This window comes from Bos grunniens, chromosome 26, assembly GCF_055505025.1.
Source record: "Bos grunniens cultivar Pamir isolate PY7600 chromosome 26, Bosgru_T2T1.0, whole genome shotgun sequence".
NCBI lineage: Eukaryota > Metazoa > Chordata > Mammalia > Artiodactyla > Bovidae > Bos > Bos grunniens.
The window spans coordinates 45,157,588-45,178,566 of record NC_141190.1 but is presented as its reverse complement, the minus strand read 5'-3'; the positions used below and the strand labels follow the sequence as shown (position 1 = coordinate 45,178,566).

The window sequence follows — 20,979 nt, the reverse complement described above, 5'->3', positions numbered from 1 at the left end:
CTCTCATTTGCACAAGCCCCTTGCAAGACTCAATGAGGGATCCTAGCAGTGTAACACGTGGTAAAACATTTTCTTGTAAATCGTGCAATGTTTGAACTCCCAGGTTGTTAGCGGAGTGTCCCCTCCCCACCCCAACATCCCCTCCAGCCACCTCCCCATGTCTGGTGTATAGCATGAACTGGTACTCTAGAGATAGCACTAAAGCAGGGGTCCCCAACCTCCGGTACCTCCTGCCTGGTGATCTGAAGTAGAGATAATATAATAATAATAGGAAAAAACTACACAATAAATGTAACACACTTGAATCATCCGAAACCACCTCCCGCTCCCCCGTCTGTGGGAAAATTTTCTGCTGGACTAAAGGGAAGTGGAGCTGGAAATGCATTTGGTTCTATTTGACAAAGTACAGCTGTGCAGTTTGCAGTCACTCCTGTTATAACTGAGGTCCTATCCCCCCATCCCCTGTGGCAATCACTTCTAGGGATACTCCCACCATGCCCTGGGCTCACACCCCGTCACACAGGTTTGAGGTGAAAGGTCCTACTGCCTTATGAACAGTAGAGGAGACTGAAGTCTACTAGCGCTAGTCTGTAGAAAATTCTTTCAAACAAATATTTAAAGTCTCAAGCAGAGGATTTGGATCTCATTAATATACAGTTAAAACACAATTTTTCACCTGTCAGAAACACACACAATGAAAAGTGTATGCCATCATAAACACACGACACTTTCTTTTTAGCAGCAAATCACAGGGAATAAAATTTGTCATAAGTCTTGGTTTGTAGGACACAAAGCATTATGGCAAAGAGCGAGTATAACTAAAGACGGGGCAGCATGATTTATGCATTCTTTATGCACACCTTAACTTATCTGATGTATCTTGCCCTCACAAAGTCTGACAGTTCCAGATAAAACAGCATGCGAAATCACCACCAATACAGCAGAGTAGCCTGAAGAAACAAATGTTCCAGTGAAAAACTCTGACACATACCCCATCAATAATTCAATATTTGTAGTATAAGAATAATTTGATTATACAATTATGGGGTTCAATTGAACACAGTGGCAAATTTTAAGTGCACTTGAATTACTCTCTTGTCTGCCTTAATTTCAGATAAATTTTCCACTGTTTTCTACAATTACAGATCATCCCAAATTTAAATGCAATGGAAAGTAAGGATTCTAGCAGAATTTAAAGGAGGAAACTGGCGGGGGTAGAGAATGAAGATTGGCAGAATCTTTGAAAAGTTAAAAATTCACCTATATAATAGTAAAATTTTAAAACCTAAAGGCTGAAACAGTATGCAGAATTATTTAGAAAGGAATCATCAGAGGGTGGTCCTAAGATGGCAGAGGAATAGGATGGGGAGACCACTTTCTCCCCCACAGATTCATGGAAAGAACATTTGAACGCTGAGCAAATTCCACAAAACAACTTCTGAATGCTGGCAGAGGACATCAGGCACCCAAAAAGGCAGCCCATTGTCTTCAACAGGAGGTAGGGGAAAAAATATAAAAGATAAAAAGAGAGACAAAAGAGGGAAGGACAGAGATCCATCCCGGGAAGGGAGTCTTAAAAAAGAGAGAAGTGCCCTGGTCCGCGGGATGCTGCGCAGTGCCCGCCGCTTCCCGCCGCGGAGCCATGGAGATCGGCACGGAGATCAGCCAGTGCCATTAAGGGGAAATTGCAAGAATTAGGAGCTTACGTCGATGAAGAACTTCCTGATTACATTATGGTGATGGTGGCCAACAAGAAAAGTCAGGACCAAATGACAGAGGACCTGTCCCTGTTTCTAAGGAACAACACAATTCGATTCACCGTATGGCTTCACGGTGTATTAGATAAACTTCGTTCTGTAACAACCGACCCCTCTAGTCTGAAGTCTTCTGATACCAACCTCTTTGATGGTAACGTACCTTCAAACAAGAGCAGTTTCAGTCGAGGAGATGAGAGAAGGCACGAAGCTGCAGTGCCACCTCTTGCAGTTTCTAGCACTAGACCTGAAAAAAGAGAGTCTAGAGTTTCTACAAGTTCACAGGAACAGAAAGCCACTAATGTCAGACAGACTTATGATGATGGAGCTGCAACCCGACTAATGTCACAGTGAAACCTTTGAGGGAGTTAGCACCCTCTGAAGATGTGATTGATATTAAGCCAGAACCAGATGATCTCATTGATGAAGACCTCAACTTTGTGCAGGAGAATCCCTTATCTCAGAAAAAAACCACAGTGACACATATGGTTCTTCTCGCCCTTCTATTGAAATTTATCGGCCACCTGCAACTCGAAACACAGACAGTGGTGCTCATCTAAACAGGTTGCAGTTTCAACAGCAGCAAAACAGTATTCATGCTGCCAAGCAACTTGATATTCAGAGCAGCCGGGTGTATGAAACAGGACGCTTGTGTGAACCAGAAGTGCTTAACAGCTTAGAAGAGACTTACAGTCCCTTCTTCAGAAGCAACGCAGAAAAGATGAGTATTGAGGAAGAAAACTTTCGGAAGAGAAAGTTGCCTGTGGTAAGTTCAGTTGTTAAAGTAAAAAAATTCAGTCATGACGGAGAAGAGGAGGAGGAAGATGATGATTGTGGGTCCCGTACAGGAAGCATCTCCAGCAGTGTGTCAGTGCCAGTGAAGCCTGAACGGAGACCGTCACTTCCACCTTCTAAACAAGCTAACAAGAATCTAATTTTGAAGGCTATATCTGAAGCTCAAGAATCTGTAACAAAAACAACTAACTATTCTACAGTCTCACAGAAACAGACACTTCCAGTTGCTCCCAGAACTCGAACTTCTCAGGAAGAATTGCTAGCAGAAATGGTCGAGGGACAAGGCAGAATCCCTAGGATAAGTTCTCCTATTAAAGAAGAGGAAGCAAAAGGAGACAATATAGACAAAAGTCAAGGAACTCAACAGAGGCAGTTGTCATCCCGATTGCAAATTGACCCCGTAATGGCAGAAACTCTGCAGATCAGTCAAGCTGAGATGAGCGAGCTGAGCGTGGCGCAGAAGCCAGAGAAGCTGCTGGAGCACTGCAAGTACTGGCCTGCCTGCAAGAACAGGGACGAGTGCGCTTACCATCACCCCATGTCGCCTTGCAAAGCCTTTTCCAATTGTAAATTTGCTGAGAAGCGTCTGTTTGTTCATCCAAATTGTAAATACGATGCAAAATGTACTAAACCAGACTGTCCCTTCACTCACATAAGCCGAAGAACACCAGGACTGCCTCCAAAACCAGTCACAGCACCAGCACCGCCTTCCAGTAGTCAGCTGTGCCACTACTTCCCAGTGTGTAAGAAAATGGAGTGTCCCTTCTATCATCCGAAACACTGTAGATTTAACACTCAGTGTACACGACCTGACTGTACGTTCTACCATCCCACCATTACTGTACCACCACGACATGCCTTGAAATGGATTCGACCTCAGACCAGGTAAAGTGAATGACACCCAGTCCTACCTGACAGAAGACTGTGGCGTTTGAGAGTTTCCATCTGCTGATGAAAGACATTCTACAGAATTTGTCAAATCTTTGGAACTTGGAATATATTGCTTTCATAATGTGAAGTTTATTGCCTAAAAAAAAAAGAGAGAGAGAGAGAAGCTTCCAAACACCAGGAAACACTCTTACTGGCAATCTGTGGCGAGCCTTGGAACCTCAGAGGGCAAAAAATTGGGAGGAAAAATAAATAAATAATTAAACCCCACAGATTACGTGCCTAAGGCAACTCCCAGCGAAGAAGCAGCACAGACGCTTGCATCCGCCACTAGCAAGTGGGGGCTGGGCAGGGAGCTGTGGGCTGCATTGCTTAGAGTAAGGACCAGGCCTGAATGCCCCGAGGGCAATCTGAGGGAACTAACTTGAGATAGCAAACCAGACTGTGGGATAGCTATCCGGCGAAAAGCCCTAACCTAAAACACTGCCAGGCCTGCTCACAGAACAAAGGACTGAGCAGAGCTAGCCAGCTGTGGACCAGCCCATTCCCCACCAGAGACAGGCAGGCGAGGGCAGCCAGAGCCGGAAGGGGGCAATCGCGGCCCCAGAGAGGCACCAAACTGCAAGCAGGCTTCATGGCTAACCAAGACTCCTTGGGATTCTGGACAGTCAACATCCACTGGGAGGGTCACAGCCAGAGATCAGCTCCCAAGAGGACAGGTCCCCAGAGGAGACACACGGTACACCTGAGAAGGTGCGCCCATTGTACACCCAGAAAACCGAGGGGCTGGGACAGGGAAGGTGATAAGTCACAGCTCGCCAAGCACCTGGTCATCTGAGTTTCTCAGACAGGGGAAAGGCACAAAATGCAGGCCCAATCAAGTCTGCGCCTTTGTGGAGTACCCGAGAACCTGAACCTGAGCGGCTTTGACCTGGGAAGTGCACTCAACCCAGAACCGGCCTCAGACAGTGCCTGGCAGAGCAACCTAGAGCCTGAGCAGTGTAGATTGGGAAAGCACACTCGCCATGAGCAGGGCAAACCCAGTGTGGCCGAGACACTGGGAGCACTCACCACAGACACCAGTGATATTTGTTTGCAGTGTTCCTCCCTCCCCACAGCACGACTGAACAAGTGAGCCTAAAACAAGTGACCACCACCGCCCCCTTGTGTCAGGGCGGAAATTAGACACTTAAGAGGCCAGCAAACAGAAGCTAAAATAAACAGAGGGAACTGCTTTGGAAGTGACAGTTGCAATAGATTAAAACCCTGCAGTTAGCACTGACTACATAGGAAAGGGCCTATAGATCTTGAGAAGTGTAAGTCAGATCAAGGAACTATCTGAAAATGAACTGACCCCACAATATCCACAACAACACCAGAGAAAGTCCTAGATATATTTTTACTATTATCATTTTTTTAATTTTTAATTTTTTTTAAATTTTAAGTCCTCTATTACTCCTTTAATTTTCATTTTTATAACCTATTCCTTTGCAAAAAAAAAAAAAAAACCCTATTTTTAAAGCAAACTTAACCTACTATTCCTTTGCAAAAAAAAAAAAGACCCTATTTTTAAAGCAAACTTCATATATATATATTTTATAATTTTTGTGACTTTGTTCTTTTAATATTGTGTTTTTGAGAATCTAACCTCTAGATTTTTAATCTTTGCTTTTTGGTATTTGTTATCAATTTTGTACCTTTAGAACCCAATCTTCAGTACCCATTTTTACTTGGGAGCAAGATTATTAGCTGGATTGCTCTCCCCCTCTTTGGACTTCCCTTTTTCTCCACCAGGTTGCCTCTATCTCCCTCCTCCCCATTTTCTTCTCTATCCAACTCTGTGAATCTCTTTATGTGTTCTGGGCTGTTGAAAACACTTAGGGAACTGATTACTGGCTGGATCTGTCTCTCTCCTTTTTGATTCCCCCTTTTATCCTCCTGGCCACCTCTGTCTCCTTCCTCCCTCTTCTCTTCTCTGTGTAACTCTGTGTACTCTCCAGGTGTCCCTCACTGTGGAGAAACTTTATATCATTAACCTAGATGTTTTATCATCAGTGCTGTATAGATGGAGAAGTCTTGAGGATACTGTAAGAATACAACTGAAAACCAGAGGCAGGAGGCTTAAGTCCAAATCCTGAGATCATCAGAGAACTCCTGACTCCAGGAAACATTAATCAATAGGAGCTCATCAAACGCCTCCATACCTACACTGAAACCAAGCTCCACCCAAGGGCCAGACAAGACATAGCATGCAAATTCTCCAGCAACACAGGAACATAGCCCTGAGCTTCAATATACAGGCTGCCCAAAGTCACAACAAACCCACTGACATCTCAAAATTCATTATTGGACACTTCATTGCACTCCAGAGAGAAGAAATCCAGCTCCACCCACCAGAACACCAACACAAGCTTCCCTAACCAGGAAACCTTGACAAGCCACCCGTCCATCCCCACCCACAGTGAGGAAACTACAATAAAGAGGAACCACAAACGGCCAGAATACAGAAAGGCCACCCCAAACACAGCAATATAAACAAGATGAAAAGGCAGAGAAATACCCAGCAGGTAAAGGAACAGGATAAATGCCCACCAAACCAAACAAAAGAGAAAGAGATAGGGAATCTACCTGATAAAGAATTCCGAATAATGATAGTGAAAGTGATCCAAAACCTTGAAAACAAAATTGAGTTACAGATAAATAGCTGGGAGACAAAGATTGAGAAGATGCAAGAAACGTTTAACAAGGACCTAGAAGAAATAAAAGAGTCAATATATAATGAATAACACAATAAATGAGATCAAAAACACTCTGGAGGGAACCAACAATAGAATAACAGAGGCAGATGATAGGATTAGTGAGGTAGAAGATAGAATGTTAGAAATAAATGAAACAGAGAGGAAAAAAAGAAAAAAGAATTAAAATAAATGAGGACAACTTCAGAGACCTCTGGAACAATGTTAAATGCCCCAACATTCGAATCATAGGAGTACCAGAAGAAGACAAAAAGAAAGGCCATGAGAAAATACTTGAGGAGATAATAGTTGAAAACTTCCCTAAAATGGGGAAGGAAATAGTCACCCAAGTCCAAGAAACCCAGAGAGTCCCAAAAGGATAATCCCAAGGCTAAACACCCCAAGACACATATTAATCAAATTAACAAAGATCAAACACAAAGAACAAATATTAAAAGCAGCAAGGAGAAACAACAAATAACCCACAAGGGGATTCCCATAAGGATAACAGCTGATCTTTCAATAGAAACTCTTCAGGCCAGAAGGGAATGGCAAGACATACTTAAAGTGATGAAAGAAAATAACCTACAGCCCAGATTACTGTACCCAGCAAGGATCTCATTCAAATATGAAGGAGAAATCAAAAGCTTTACAGACAAGCAAAAGCTGAGAGAATTCAGCACCACCAAATCAGCTCTCCAACAAATGCTAAAGGATCTTCTCTAGATAGGAAACACAGAAAGGGTGTATAAACTCAAACCCAAAACAATAAAGTAAATGGCATCAGCATTACTTTGCATCGGCAAAGTAATTATTATCAATAATTACCTTAAATGTAAATGGGTTTAATGCCCCAACCAAAAGACAAAGACTGGCTGAATGGATATAAAAACAAGACCCCTACATATGTTGTCTACAAGAGACCCATCTCAAAACAAGGGACACATACAGACTGAAAGTGAGGGGCTGGAAAAAGATATTCCACGCAAATAGAGACCAAAAGAAAGCAGGAGTAGCAATACTCATATCAGATAAAATAGACTTTAAAACAAAGGCTGTGAAAAGAGACAAAGAAGGACACTACATAATGATCAGAGGATCAGTCCAAGAAGAAGATATAACAATTATAAATATATATGCACCCAACATAGGAGCACCACAATATGTAAGACAAATGCTAACAAGTATGAAAGGGGAAATTAATAATAACACAATAATATTGGGAGACTTTAATACCCCACTCACACCTATGGATAGATCAACTAAACAGAAAATTAACAAGGAAACACAAACTTTAAATGATACAATAGACCAGTTAGACCTAATTGATATCTATAGGACTGCTGCTGCTGCTGCTAAGTCACTTCAGTCATGTCTGACTCTGTGCAACCCCATAGAAGGCAGCCCACCAAGGCTCCCTGGTCCCTGGGATTCGACATTTCACCCCAAAACAATGAATTTCAATTTTTTCTCAAGCGCACATGGAAACTTCTCCAGGATAGATCATATGCTGGGCCATAAATCTAGCCTTGGTAAATTTTAAAAAAACTGAAATCATTCCAAGCATCTTTTCTGAACCACAGTGCAGTAAGATTAGATGTCAATTACAGGAGAAAAACTATTAAAAACTCCAACATATGGAGGCTGAACAACACGCTGCTGAATAACCAACAAATCACAGAAGAAATCAAAAAAGAAATAAAAATATGCATAGAAATGAATAAAAATGAAAACACAACAACACCAAACCTATGGGACACTGTAAAAGCACTGCTAAGGGGAAGGTTCATAGCAATACAGGCATACCTCAAGAAACAAGAAAAAAGTAAAATAAATAACCTAACTCTACACCTAAAGCAACTAGAAAAGGAAGAGATGAAGAACCCCAGGGTTAGTAGAAGGAAAGAAATCTTAAAAATTAGGGCAGAAATAAATGCAAAAGAAACAAAAGAGACCATAGCAAAAATCAACAAAGCCAAAAGCTGGTTCTTTGAGAAGTTAAATAAAATTGACAAACCATTAGCCAGACTCATCAAGAAACAAAGGGAGAAAAATCAACAAAATTAGAAATGAAAATGGAGAGATCATAACAGACGACACAGAAATACAAAGGGTCATAAGAGACTATTATCAGCAACTATATGCCAATAAAATGGACAACTTGGAAGAAATGGACAAATTCTTAGAAAAGTACAACTTTTCAAAACTGAACCAGGGAGAAATGGAAAATCTTAATAGACCCATCACAAGCATGGAAATGAAACTGTAATCAGAAATCTTCCAGCAAACAAAAGCCCAGGACCAGATAGCTTCACAGCTGAATTCTACCAAAAATTTATAAAAGAGCTAACACCTATCCTACTCAAACTCTTCCAGAAAATTGCAGAGGAAGGTAAACTTCCAAACTCATTCTATGAGACCACCATCACCCTAATACCAAAACCTGACAAAGATGCCACAAAAAAAGAAAACTACAGGCCAATATCACTGATGAACATAGATGAAAAATCCTTAACAAAATTCTAGCAAACAGAATCCAACAACATATTAAAAAGATCATATATCATGACCAAGTGGGCTTTATCCCAGGGATGCAAGGATTCTTCAATATCCACAAATCAATCAATACACCACATTAACAAAGTGAAAAATAAAAACCATATGATTATCTCAATAGATGCAGAGAAAGCATTTGACAAAATTCAACATCCATTTATGATTAAAAAAAAAAAAACCCTCCAGAAAGCAAGAATAGAAGGAACATACCTCAACACAATAAAAGCTATATATGACAAACCCACAGCAAACATTATCCTCAATGGTGAAAAATTGAAAGCATTTCCCCTAAAGTCAGGAACAAGACAAGGGTGCCCATTCTCAACACTACTATTCAATATAGTTTTGGAAGTTTTGGCCACAGCAATCAGAGCAAAAAAAGAAATAAAAGGAATCCAAATTGGAAAAGAAGAAGTAAAACTCTGTTTGCAGATGACATGATCCTCTATACAGAAAACCCTAAAGACTCCACCAGAAAATTACTAGAGCTAATTAATGAATATAGTAAAGTTGAAGAATATAAAATCAACACACAGAAATCCCTTGCATTCTTATACACTAACAATGAGAAAACAGAAAGAGAAATTAAGGAACCAATTCTATTTACCACTGCAATGAAAAGAATAAAATACTTAGAAATATATCTACCTAAAGAAACAAAAGACCTATATATAGAGAACTATAAAACATGGTGAAAGAAATCAAAGAGGACACTAATAGATGGAGAAATATACCATATTCATAGATCAGAAGAATCAATATAGTGAAAATGAGTATACTACCCAAAGAAATCTATAGATTCCATGCAATCCCTATCAAGCTACCAACAGTATTTTTCACAGAACTAGATCAAATAATTTCACCATTTGTATGGAAATACAAAAAACCTCAAATAGCCAAAGCAATCTTGAGAAAGAAGAATGGAACTGGAGGAATCAACCTACCTGACTTCAGGCTCTACTACAAAGCCACAGTCATCAAGACAGTATGATACTGGCACAAAGACAGAAATATAGATCAAGGGAACAAAATAGAAAGCCCAGAGATAAATCCATGCACCTATGGTCACCTTATCTTTGACAAAGGAGGCAAGAATATACAATGGAGAAAAGACAATCTCTTTAACAAGTGGTGCTGGGAAAACTGGTCAACCACTTGTAAAAGGATGAAACTAGAACACTTTCTAACAACATACACAAAAATAAACTCAAAATGGAGTAAAGATCTAAACATAAGGCCAGAAACTATAAAACTCCTAGAGGAAGACATAGGCAAAACACTCTCTGACAGAAATCACAGCAGGATCTTCTATGACCCACCTCCCAGAATATTGGAAATAAAAGCAAAAATAAACAAATGGGATCTAATTAAAATTAAAAGCTTTTGCACAACAAAGGAAACTATAAGCAAGGTGAAAAGACAGCCTTCAGAATGGGAGAACATAACAGCAAACGAAGCAACTGACAAAGAATTAATCTCAAAAATATACAAGCAACTCCTGCAGCTCAATTCCAGAAAAATAAACGGCCCAATCAAAAAATGGGCCAAAGAATTGAACAGACATTTCTCCAAAGAAGACATACAGATGGCTAACAAACACATGAAAAGATGCTCAACATTACTCATTATTAGAGAAATGCAAATCAAAACCACATTGAGGTACCATTTCACACCAGTCAGAAGGGCTGCTATCCAAAAGTCTACAAGCAATAAATGCTGGAAAGGGTGTAGAGAAAAGGGACCCCTCTTACACTGTTGGTGGGAATGCAAACTAGTACAGCCACTATGGAGAACAGTATGGAGATTCCTTAAAAAACTGGAAATAGAATTGCCATATGACCCAGCAATCCCACTGCTGGGCATACACACCAAGGAAATCAGAATTGAAAGAGACAAGTGTACCCCAATGTTCATTGCAGCACTGTTTATAATAGCCAGGACATGGAAGCAACCTAGATGTCCATCAGCAGACGAATGGATAAGAAAGCTGTGGTACATATACACAATGGAACATTACTCAGCCATTAAAAAGAACACATTTGAATCAGTTCTAATGAGGTGGATGAAACTGGAGCCTATTATACAGAGTGAAGTAAGCCAGAAAGAAAAACACCAATACAGTATACTAACGCATATATATGGAATTTAGAAAGATGGTAACGATAACCCTGTATGCGGGACAGCAAAAGAGACACAGATGTATAAAACAGTCTTTTGGACTCTGTGGGAGAGAGCAAGGGTGGGATGGTTTGGGCGAATGGCATTGAAACATGTATATTATCATATATGAAACAGATCGCCAGTCCAGGTTCAATGCATGATACAGGGTGCTAGGGGCTGGTGCACTGGGATGATCCAGAAGGATGGGATGGGAAGGGAGGTGGGAGAGGGGATCAGGATGGGGAACACATGTACACCCGTGGTGGATTCATGTCAATGTATGGCAAAACCAATACAATATTGTAAAGTAATTAGCCTCCAATAAATAAATAAATTTTTAATAAAAAAGAATCATCATAGCCAAGAAAGTACTGGTCACAAAAATGATGACGGAAGTGATAAGATTATGAGAAGCTGAGTATTCCTAAACATGAAACAGAATTTCCAAACAGAAAACTATTTCTGCTGTCTGCACAGCCTCATTGTAATGAATTTGTTGACTTCCACAAGTACTCTGAATTTTCATCCTGGACTGTCACACACTGTGAATGCAAGTTTTTTCCCTCCAAAGTCGCGATCCCAATTTACAGAGAATCAAATGGAACATATAAAGAATTTATCAAAACACTTCTTCAACAGATACTGTAAAACAAATGCAAAGATGAACAGATTGAAGTATTTTTACAAGTATTATTTTAAGTATTTTTACACACTACTTACACAGATATGCTTTCAGATGGAATTAAAAGTAATGAGAACTCTCAAAAACCAGAGGTCACAGATCATGAGGAAACTGTGTTTACTTGGATTACAAATAAATCAAATTAAAGTGTGCTTTACCATCACGTTGAAGAACAGACAAGAAGGAACATTCAGCATTATTGTGAATTACTACAAAGAGCAGTTGAGGGTATTAAATAGTTAAATCAAGAAGGTTTACCCGTCAGATAGCACAGTGAAAACTGATGCTTTCAAACAACAGAAATTTCAGAGAATCAGACTAACTGCTGGGTTTGATCAAGTTTTACATGCGTATTTGGCAAACTGTTAAAATGAAAGGACTGATGTGACTTATTTATCCAAAACAGCTCATAAAGAATTCATCAGAATAGGGGAAAACTTGAACTAAATGAAGTGAGAAATCAAATAAACAAACCAGACATCAAATAATACTCGATTGTTTCAGATTCTACAATAGTGAACTGCTTTGGCTATGTCACTATGTGTACAGCTTGAAGACAGGAAACCAATTTGCTGTGCAGAAAACCCATTCTTAAGTGTTTGGTCAAACTCATCTGAAATTAAGGCACATACAAGAGTCATTGAAATGCAGCTTTGGCTTTTCGACAGGATGAATGCTGTCCTGGACTACTGGAACCCACGTTCCACACCTGTGACTCTAGAGTCAAGCACTCTGAAAATCTAGGTATTTAAAATATATTTCAGATGCTGCTCATCCCCAAATCACATCAGGAAATCTGCCTCCCACTATCAGAAGCGATGACTACTTCAGGGTCTTATAACAGCTATGCTCTTTTCCAGGGTTTTTCTCTTATATTAGATGGAGTATTTTAAAACATTCATGCCAAACTGGATTTTTCTTTTAAAGAGTCTAAAGGGTGTTTGAAAAAGTTGGCTTAAAGCTCAACATTCAGAAAACTGAGATCATGGCTTCCAGTCCCATCACTTCATGGCAAATAGATGGGGAAACAATGGAAACAGTGACCAAATATTTTGGGGAGCTCCAAAATCACTGCAGATGGTGACTGCAGCCATGAAATTAAAAGACACTTACTCCTTGGAAGGAAAGCTATGAGCAACCTAGACAGCATATTAGAAAGCAGATACACTACTTTGTCAATAAAGGTCCATCTAGTCAAGGCTGTGGTTTTCCCAGTAGTCATGTATGAATGTGAGAGTTGGACTATAAAGAAAGCTGAGCGCAGAAGAACTGATGCTTTTGAACTGTGGTATTAGAGAAGACTCTTGAGAGACCCTTGGACTGCAAGGAGATCCAACCAGTCCATCCTAAAGGAGATCAGTCCTGGGTGTTCAATGGAAGGACTGATACTGGAGCTGAAACTCCACACTTTGGCCACCTGATGCGAAGAACTGACTCATTGGAAAAGACCCTGATGCTGGGAAAGATTGAAGGTGGAAGGAGAAGGGGACGACGGAAAATAAGATGGTTGGTTGGCATCACCGACTCAATGGACATGAGTCTGAGTAAACTCCAGGAGTTGGTGATGGACAGGGAGGCCTGGAGTGCTGCAGTCCATGGGGTCTCAAAGAGTCAGACACGACTGAGCAACTGAACTGAACTGAGAAGGGTAGTTAGATCGCTCGCCCGTTCTAAATTAATGAAATCTTGAAGCATAACAACACTGTAAAGTACAATGACATTTTAACAACTCTAAAACCTTTTCTATGAGTGAAAAGGAAAATCTGAATATAAACTAGGCACAAAAATGTTTATTCAAAAAGTCAGTGATAAAAAAGGGAAAAAATAGTTAATGATAGTGGTACAAAGGGCCACATACCATGGAATCCTGTTTATATGAAGAGTTCAGACAGGTAAGTCCATAGACAGAAGTGAATGAATGGGTGCAGGGAGCAGGGAGGACAGGGAAAGGGGAATGAGTGCTAATGGGTATGGGATCTCCTCTGGGGGTCATGAAATGAATTTAGACCGTAGTAATAGCTACATATTTTTGTGAACATACTAAAAAATCCACTAGATTGTACACTTGTAAAAGGTGTGTATCTTATATATAAATTTTTTTTTAATATTTTAAAAACTAACAAAGGTTGACTGCCATTTTAACTGCAATTTTGAGACACTATTTTAGATGAGGGCAGTAAAAATATCTTAAATGTCATATTTGGACATATGAAGGGTTTCAATTTATTTGTTAAGCACAGAAGAAAATGCAGGAAATTGTTGAAATGTGAAATGAAGGTGATTAAAAATGAACAATAAGGTAAAAATCATCCTGACACCCAGAAGTAAGTTGTCAGAGAAAATTTTTCAGTTCTCAATAAAAGCAGTAATTAAAGGGAAGGGATAAAAGTTCAAGCACAATGAACAGGCCCCTGGAATCTTCTGTTGTGTTTGTTTTGATAATCCAGTTAAGAGATAAGTGAATCAGATAAAACAATGGGGAAAATAGTGAAAATTTTTGCTGAATTTTCCTTTAAAAAGCAAATTAAAGATAAAATATAACTCATAATTGCCACTATTATGAAGATAGGTCATGTCTGACCTCTTTGTGACCCCATGAACTGCAGCACACCAGGCTTCCCTGTCCTTCTCTGTCTCCCAGAGTTTATTCAAACTGATGTCCATTGAGTCAGTGGTGCTATCTGACCATCTCATCCTCTGCTGCCCGCTTCTCCTTCTGCCCTCAATCTTTACAATTTAAAAAATGTTTGATAACAAGTATTCTCAACTTACTGAATATGTGTGATAACCCTGGTCTGACAAAATGTGAAATGGTCACACAGGGAAAAAAAAAAAAAGCAAAACCTGATAGAAGTTTCAGCAAATTTGTCAGTAAAATCCTAAAAATGTACATGGAATTACCAGTAAAAAGATGCAAAGCTGAAACTCTTCTAAAATATTTTTTTAAAAAAAGACTGAATTATCCTTTTTCTTTTGATATCTAGGAAGTATGCAATTATATGAAAGCACTATATTTAGCCTATTTCCTTTTACAGGGCTTTGAGAATGTTTCCAACCTTTTTCTACCATAAACAATGTGTATACTTACCTTTCCATTCATGTAGGAAAGTGTCTAGAGGATAAAATCAGAGAACACACACGTTTAAATTGGATTAATATAACTTCCGTCTCTGTGCATGCATGCTAAGTCACTTCAGTTGTGTCAACTCTTTGTGACCCCGTGAACTGTAGCCCACCATGCTCCTCTGCGCTTGGGATTTCCTAGGCAAGAATATTGGAGTGGGTTGCCATGCCTTCCTCCAGGGAATCTTCCCAACCGCAGGCATCGAACTAGCATCTCCTGCACTGGCAGGTGAGCTCTTTACAACTAGCGCCGCCTGGGAAGCATGCACGCTCACACACACACACACACACACACACACACACAAACACACACACACACACACCCAGCACAATTCTACACCTACTTCCATACCCTCAGGAATACAGCATGCTGTCAAATTTTCAGATCCCTTTGAAACGGAATTTCCTGGACATTATTTTAATATGCTTTTTTAAAGAGCTGTTTTAGGTTCACTGCAAAATTGAGCGGTACAGAGAACTGCCACGTGCCCTCTACTTTGTCAGATTGGCAGCAAACACAATTTCTGCAGGACTGATTTGTTTCTTTGCTCTATGATCTTTCTATGAAAAAGGTTATTGCCCATCCCAAAATTAGAAATGCATTTTCCTATATATCCTCCCAAACATTTTAAATTTTATCTTTCATATTTAATTCTTGACTCATCTGGTACTGATTTTATATATAAAGGGAGATAGCGATCCAATTTCATAGGTTTCCCTCATATTGATAGCTGTCCCAGCACAATTTTGATTAGAAATAACTTTACAATTCTCAGTCCACCTACCTGTGAAATTTATCATTGTGTCTTTTGTACTATTTTTCAGTGAAGGTGCATAAATTTCTTCATTACAAGACTCACATCTAGCAAAATGGATATTCCTACGTTCCTTTAATTTGGCATAATGATATTTTAAAATGTGCTAACAATTTTTAACCAGTATTATAGAAATGTACCAACTGATGTTTGTTGATCTGCTGGTCACCTTGTAAGACTCTGGGATAATCATTTGTCTTTCATTTTTATTGTATATGATATAAACTCTACCATTTTGGTAAATACTCATAACCTCGGCAAAAAATAAAAGAACTATTTGGTGGTTTCATCCTTTCCAGTCTTTAGCCTTTGTTCTCCTTGTCCAGCAATGCTGAAACATTATATTTGTTTGATCCTGATTTTAAAGGCAACACAATATAAAAGAAAAAAAAAATCTGTGCAAACCGTTTATCAGGCTAAGAACATTCCTACCCCCAATTCCTTATTTGCTAAGCATTTTCAGCCATACTTGAGACCTGACTTTCAAATGACTTTTCTACTTTTATTAAAATGATGATATTTTCTCATGTGTTAATGTAGCTTTCATCGGCTTGCCGACATTGCCACCTACTGCCGAAGCTAGATTCCCGCGGGACCAGGTTCCTCCGAGGCCTTACCGAGCGCTGTCAGATGCTGCCGGCCTGCCTGGCTGACCTGCTCGCCTGACCTGGCCCACTGTTCACCTGTTTAGCATGTAACCCGCCCCAGCTCTAGGAGAGCCCAGCACCCTTAGGAGTGTCCAGTCATCAAGCACAATCTGATTCTGCTTCCTGTCTCCTCCCTCCAGACCAGGTTGCCAGATGTCACCTCGGGCCTGAGTTCTAACTTACTGTGGAAAAGGACCAAAGAGAGTCACGTTTATTTAAAAGCACGTGTTAAATGAGAGCCATACCGGGTTCTGAGTGAGAGGCTGAGAAGCCAAGCTCTAGGCTCTATTTCAGGCAAGCTGACTGCTACAAGAACTCGCAGGTCATTTTTTCTTTTTCTTTTTTTTTTTTAATTTCACCACCACGTATAAGACCTCATTCCTAGGTTAAGCTTGCCACAAACTCTACCTCCAAAAGTTGAAGTCTTACTACATCTCTTAAATTTCTGACATCCAATACCTACACAGGTATTTAACAAACATTTCAAATAGCCTGGCAGGCTACAGTCCATGGGGTTGCAGAGAACCGGACACGACACAGTGACTGAACACCAACAATGTACACAAGGAGGCACTCGGCTGGACACCACCACTGGCTGTGGCCTTCTGCTTTTTTCCTGGGGCTCTGCGCCGAGTCAGTCTGTCTGTCTGTCTGTCTCCTTCTCATGCCACTCCCATAGCTCTAACTTACTGTCTCCAGCCGGCTAAGATCCCACCCCTGGCACCTTTGCTTAGCTTTGTGGTGACCATTTTAGCCTCATGCACTGGCCCCAGTAACCTCAGATTTCCTAGGGTAACTGAGCCTCCCTTTCTGTCCACCTCCAGCTGGCTCTTTGCTGTCATGAATAGGTCATCATGCTTCCACTGTCCAACACCTGAACTCTTACGATCTCTCCCAAACTAACTGAACTTCTCCCCCACATCCACAGTCCCAGGTCTTGTTGATTCTCACTTCCTTTCTGCAGGCAGATGGCTGAGCACCTTGAGCGCATTATAAAATCCGCTCTAGGTTAGCACTGAAAGGCACTGTGGCCTCATGCATTCACTTTGGATGGAGGTTTTCCCCACGCACCCTTTCCCCTTCTATCCCCACCCTCCTGCTCCGGCTCTGTGTCTTGCCTTTAGCTTCTGCCATCCTCTGACATCCACCCTCCAAGCATCCCTCTTTCTGAAACTGAGGCTCCACCCGCTCAAGACAGAGCACAGTTTTTGCACATCCATTCCTCAATTCAAAATGCAAGTACACTTATACCACCCTTTACCTTCCCAGCTGCCAGGGAAGAAGACCAGACAACAAGAGGGTATTTAATCCTATAACCAAAGAAACTGCAGATTTGTTGACATTCAATCATGTCCATCCTTACAGGCAGCCAGGGCAGAATGGCAGACCTAAGCTCCCTTCCACCTTTCTCACAATCCTGCCTCGTGCACTGCTGCCGTCTCAGCCTATGGTAACTTTCCTAAGGAGCACCTTCACCTTGCCAGATAGTGGCTTCAGTCAAAAGGAAGCAATGACAGATCCCCCCCGCCTCCCTGCCCATTCCCTGGGCCAGAAAAAGGCACTGAAAGTGAAAGTGAAGTTACTCAGTCGTGTCCGACTCTTTGTGACCCCATGGACTGTAGCCTACCAGGCTCCTCTGTACATGGGATTTTCCAGGCAATAGTACTAGAGTGGATTGCCATTTCCTTCGGATTGCCATTTCCTTCTCCAGGGGATCTTCCCGACCCAGGGATCGAACTTGGGTCTCCCACATTGTAGACAGGCGCTTTACCGTCTGAGCCACCAGGAAGTCCATGAAAAAGGCACTACCTGGCTAAATGAGGCAGTGTTACCCAAGTATGTCTTCCTCACGCTTCCTCAAATTTCTTCCCTGTCCATAGATGCACAAAGCGTCTACCATCTGCAAAACTGTCGACTTCAGTGTTCTCAAGTTAACTTGAAATTTTATGCCGTAAGCAAATGAAAAACCTGGCATCTTTTTAAATCAACTTCAGAAAGCAGCTATAAAAATAAATATAAAATGAACCACGTGCTAAAATGTTAATGCCTAAAGTCACATTGCGCACCATATTTTAGGAACTACTGATTTAATGGGAGCAGTTGGCACAAAGGTTTCCCCACTGCCTAAAAATTTCCATCATTAAAATGTAATTAGTCTTAAAAAGCTTACTGAACCTAAACCACAACAGTGCAGAATACATGTGGTTTGATGCCATTTGATATTAAAGCCAAACAGGCAAAAAAACTAAACAATGTATGTTTAGGGATATATTTGTACATGGTGAACTATAAAGAAAATCTAGAAAATGAAATGCAAAATTTCTTTCAGCTGTGAGAATCTTCTTACTACTGCACTATAGTTTCTGTACTGAAGTGAATCTTAACAGTTTAATCCTAAGCTTAGATGACAGCACAATTTTAATACTTTTTCTTTCTACAACCCATCACATTGAAATTTGCAGTTTACTTAACTAATTCCTACATTCAGTTGTAAGCACTTTAAGAGCAGAGACAGTTTTATTAGGCTTCTTACTCCCAGAACAAAACAAAATTAATCAATGAATGAGGTTAGAGACCTGACAAGAGTCCATATATATATATAGATAGATACTGCTTAATTCATAATAAAATGTACACTGAAGAATGGTGAAGAAAAAATGGTCATTTTAATAAATGATGCTTTATCAACAGCACAGCCATATTTTTAAAAAATATACACCATAAATAAAAATCAATTCCAGACAGATGACAAATAAAAATGTGAAAAGGCTTCTACAAGATAACAGAATACTGTCAAGAACTATGATTAGACAAAAAAAAATTCTATGAAAAACATCAAAAGCATTATCCATAAAGGAAAATATTGATTGATTACATTAAAATTATTTCTACTCATCAAAAGAAATCATGAAGAGAATGGAAAAGCAAGCTACTAAGTGGGAGAAAATATAACCAGGGTACTTTGATCTAGAATACAGTTAAGAATTCCTACAAATCAATAATAAAAGTGACAAGCAACTCAATAGGAAGTTAGGCAAGAGACTCAAGCAGCCTCTCCCCCAAAGAGAATATTCAAGCGGCCAAAACTAACACACATGGAAAGATGCTCAATCTATTTAGGCATCAAGGAAAATCAAATTACAAACACAGTGAGATACTACACACCCCTCAGAATGACTAAATCAAAATCTAAAAATATTTTAAAGCTGACACAATAGTAAGTATTGAGAAGAATGGGGGGAAAAAAAAACCTGGGACATTCAAACACAGGCAGTGAAAGTATAAATTGCCATGGCCAGTGTGGAGAATTTTTAGCAGTTATCTCCTAAAGCTGAACACACATATACTCTATAAAACACCACTACCACTCTTGATAAATATCCAGTAGACACATACACATGTGCACCAGAAGACGCAACTTCCTTATAACAGACCCAACTGAAAACAACCGCCAGGAGAGATGAAGACCTTGGGGGATGTTGTTGTTCAGTTGCTAAGTTGCGTCCAACTCTTTGTGACCCCATGAACCATAGCACGCCCGGCTTCCCTGTCCTTCACTGTCTCCCAGAGTTTGCTCAAACTCATGCCCATTGAGTCAGTGATGCCATCCAACCATCTCATCCTCTGTCACCCCCTTCTCCTCCTGTCCTCAATCTTTCCTAGCATCAGGGTCTTTTCCAGTGAGACGGCTCTTCCCATCAGGTGGCCAAAGAATTGAGGCTTCAGCTTCGATCCTTCCAATGAATGATTATTCAGGGTTAATTTCCATTAGATTTGACTGGTTTGATATCCTTGCTGTGTAACTGACTCTCATGAGTCTTCTCCAGCACCACTGTTTAAAAGCATCAATTCTTTGGTGCTCAGCCTTCTTTATAGTCCAACTCTCTCATCCGTACATGACTATGAAACACATACAACAATGAACGTGAACTCAGTACTCAAGGGCATCACCACAATGTACCTCAGAAGACCCACATTGAGGAAAAGAAGGCAGACACAGGAAAAATAAGTTTCTGTTTACAAAATGAAGAGTGGACAAAACTATAGTGTAAAAAGTCAGAGATGGAGATCTCTTTGGGGAGAAGGTAAGAGTAGCCACTGGAAGGAAATCCAAGAGAGAAGCTTCTGGGAGTGCTGGCAATATTCCAAGTCTTATACACTAACTATGCAAAAATCCATTGAGTTGTACATGTATAAACTTACCTGTATATTTCTCATACCTGTGTGTACTTATCCATAGATGCCTTATACACCTATAAAATTGTTTTCTTGACAAAATTACAGAGACGAAGAGACTAGAGGTTTCCAGGGGCGAGAGGGAGAGAGCAATGTCTGTGGCTAAAAAAAACAGCCCAAGGGACCCTTGTGCTGGACTCTTCTGTGTGTGAACAACAGTAGTGCTCACTGACGTCATAAACATACATAGAACTAAATGTGCACAGATGAGTACTTGTGAAGCTGCTTAAATCTGCGCAAGATCAGAAGACTGCGTTAACATCAGTTTCCTGGTTGTGATATATTACTTTGCCGACAAAGGTCCGTAGAGTCAAAACTACGGTTTTTTCTAGCAGTCATGTACGAGTGTGAGAGTAAGACTATAAAGAAGGCTGGGTGCTGAAGAACTGATGCTTTTGAACTGTGGTGCTGCAGAAGGCTCTTAAGGGTCCCCTGTATAGCAAGGAGATCAAACCAGTCAAACCTAAAGGAAATCAATCCAGAATAGTCATTGGAAGGACGGATACTGAAGCTCCAATACTTTGGCCACCTGATGTGAAAAGCCCACTTATTGGGAAAGACCCTGATGCTAGGAAAGACTGAAAGCAA

At 40.3% G+C, this 20,979-nt stretch overlaps 1 protein-coding gene and 1 pseudogene across 6 annotated transcripts in view; one reads left to right on the top strand and one right to left on the bottom strand.

The window, feature by feature from the left end:
• The window catches only part of FANK1 (fibronectin type III and ankyrin repeat domains 1), a 118,273-nt gene that overhangs the window by 69,882 nt on the left and 27,412 nt on the right, over positions 1–20,979 (bottom strand). The window lies entirely within an intron of this gene.
• On the top strand, positions 1,628–3,562 carry LOC147344527 (zinc finger CCCH domain-containing protein 14 pseudogene; annotated as a pseudogene). Its single transcript, XR_015155536.1, has one exon. The product of XR_015155536.1 is annotated as a zinc finger CCCH domain-containing protein 14 pseudogene (transcript).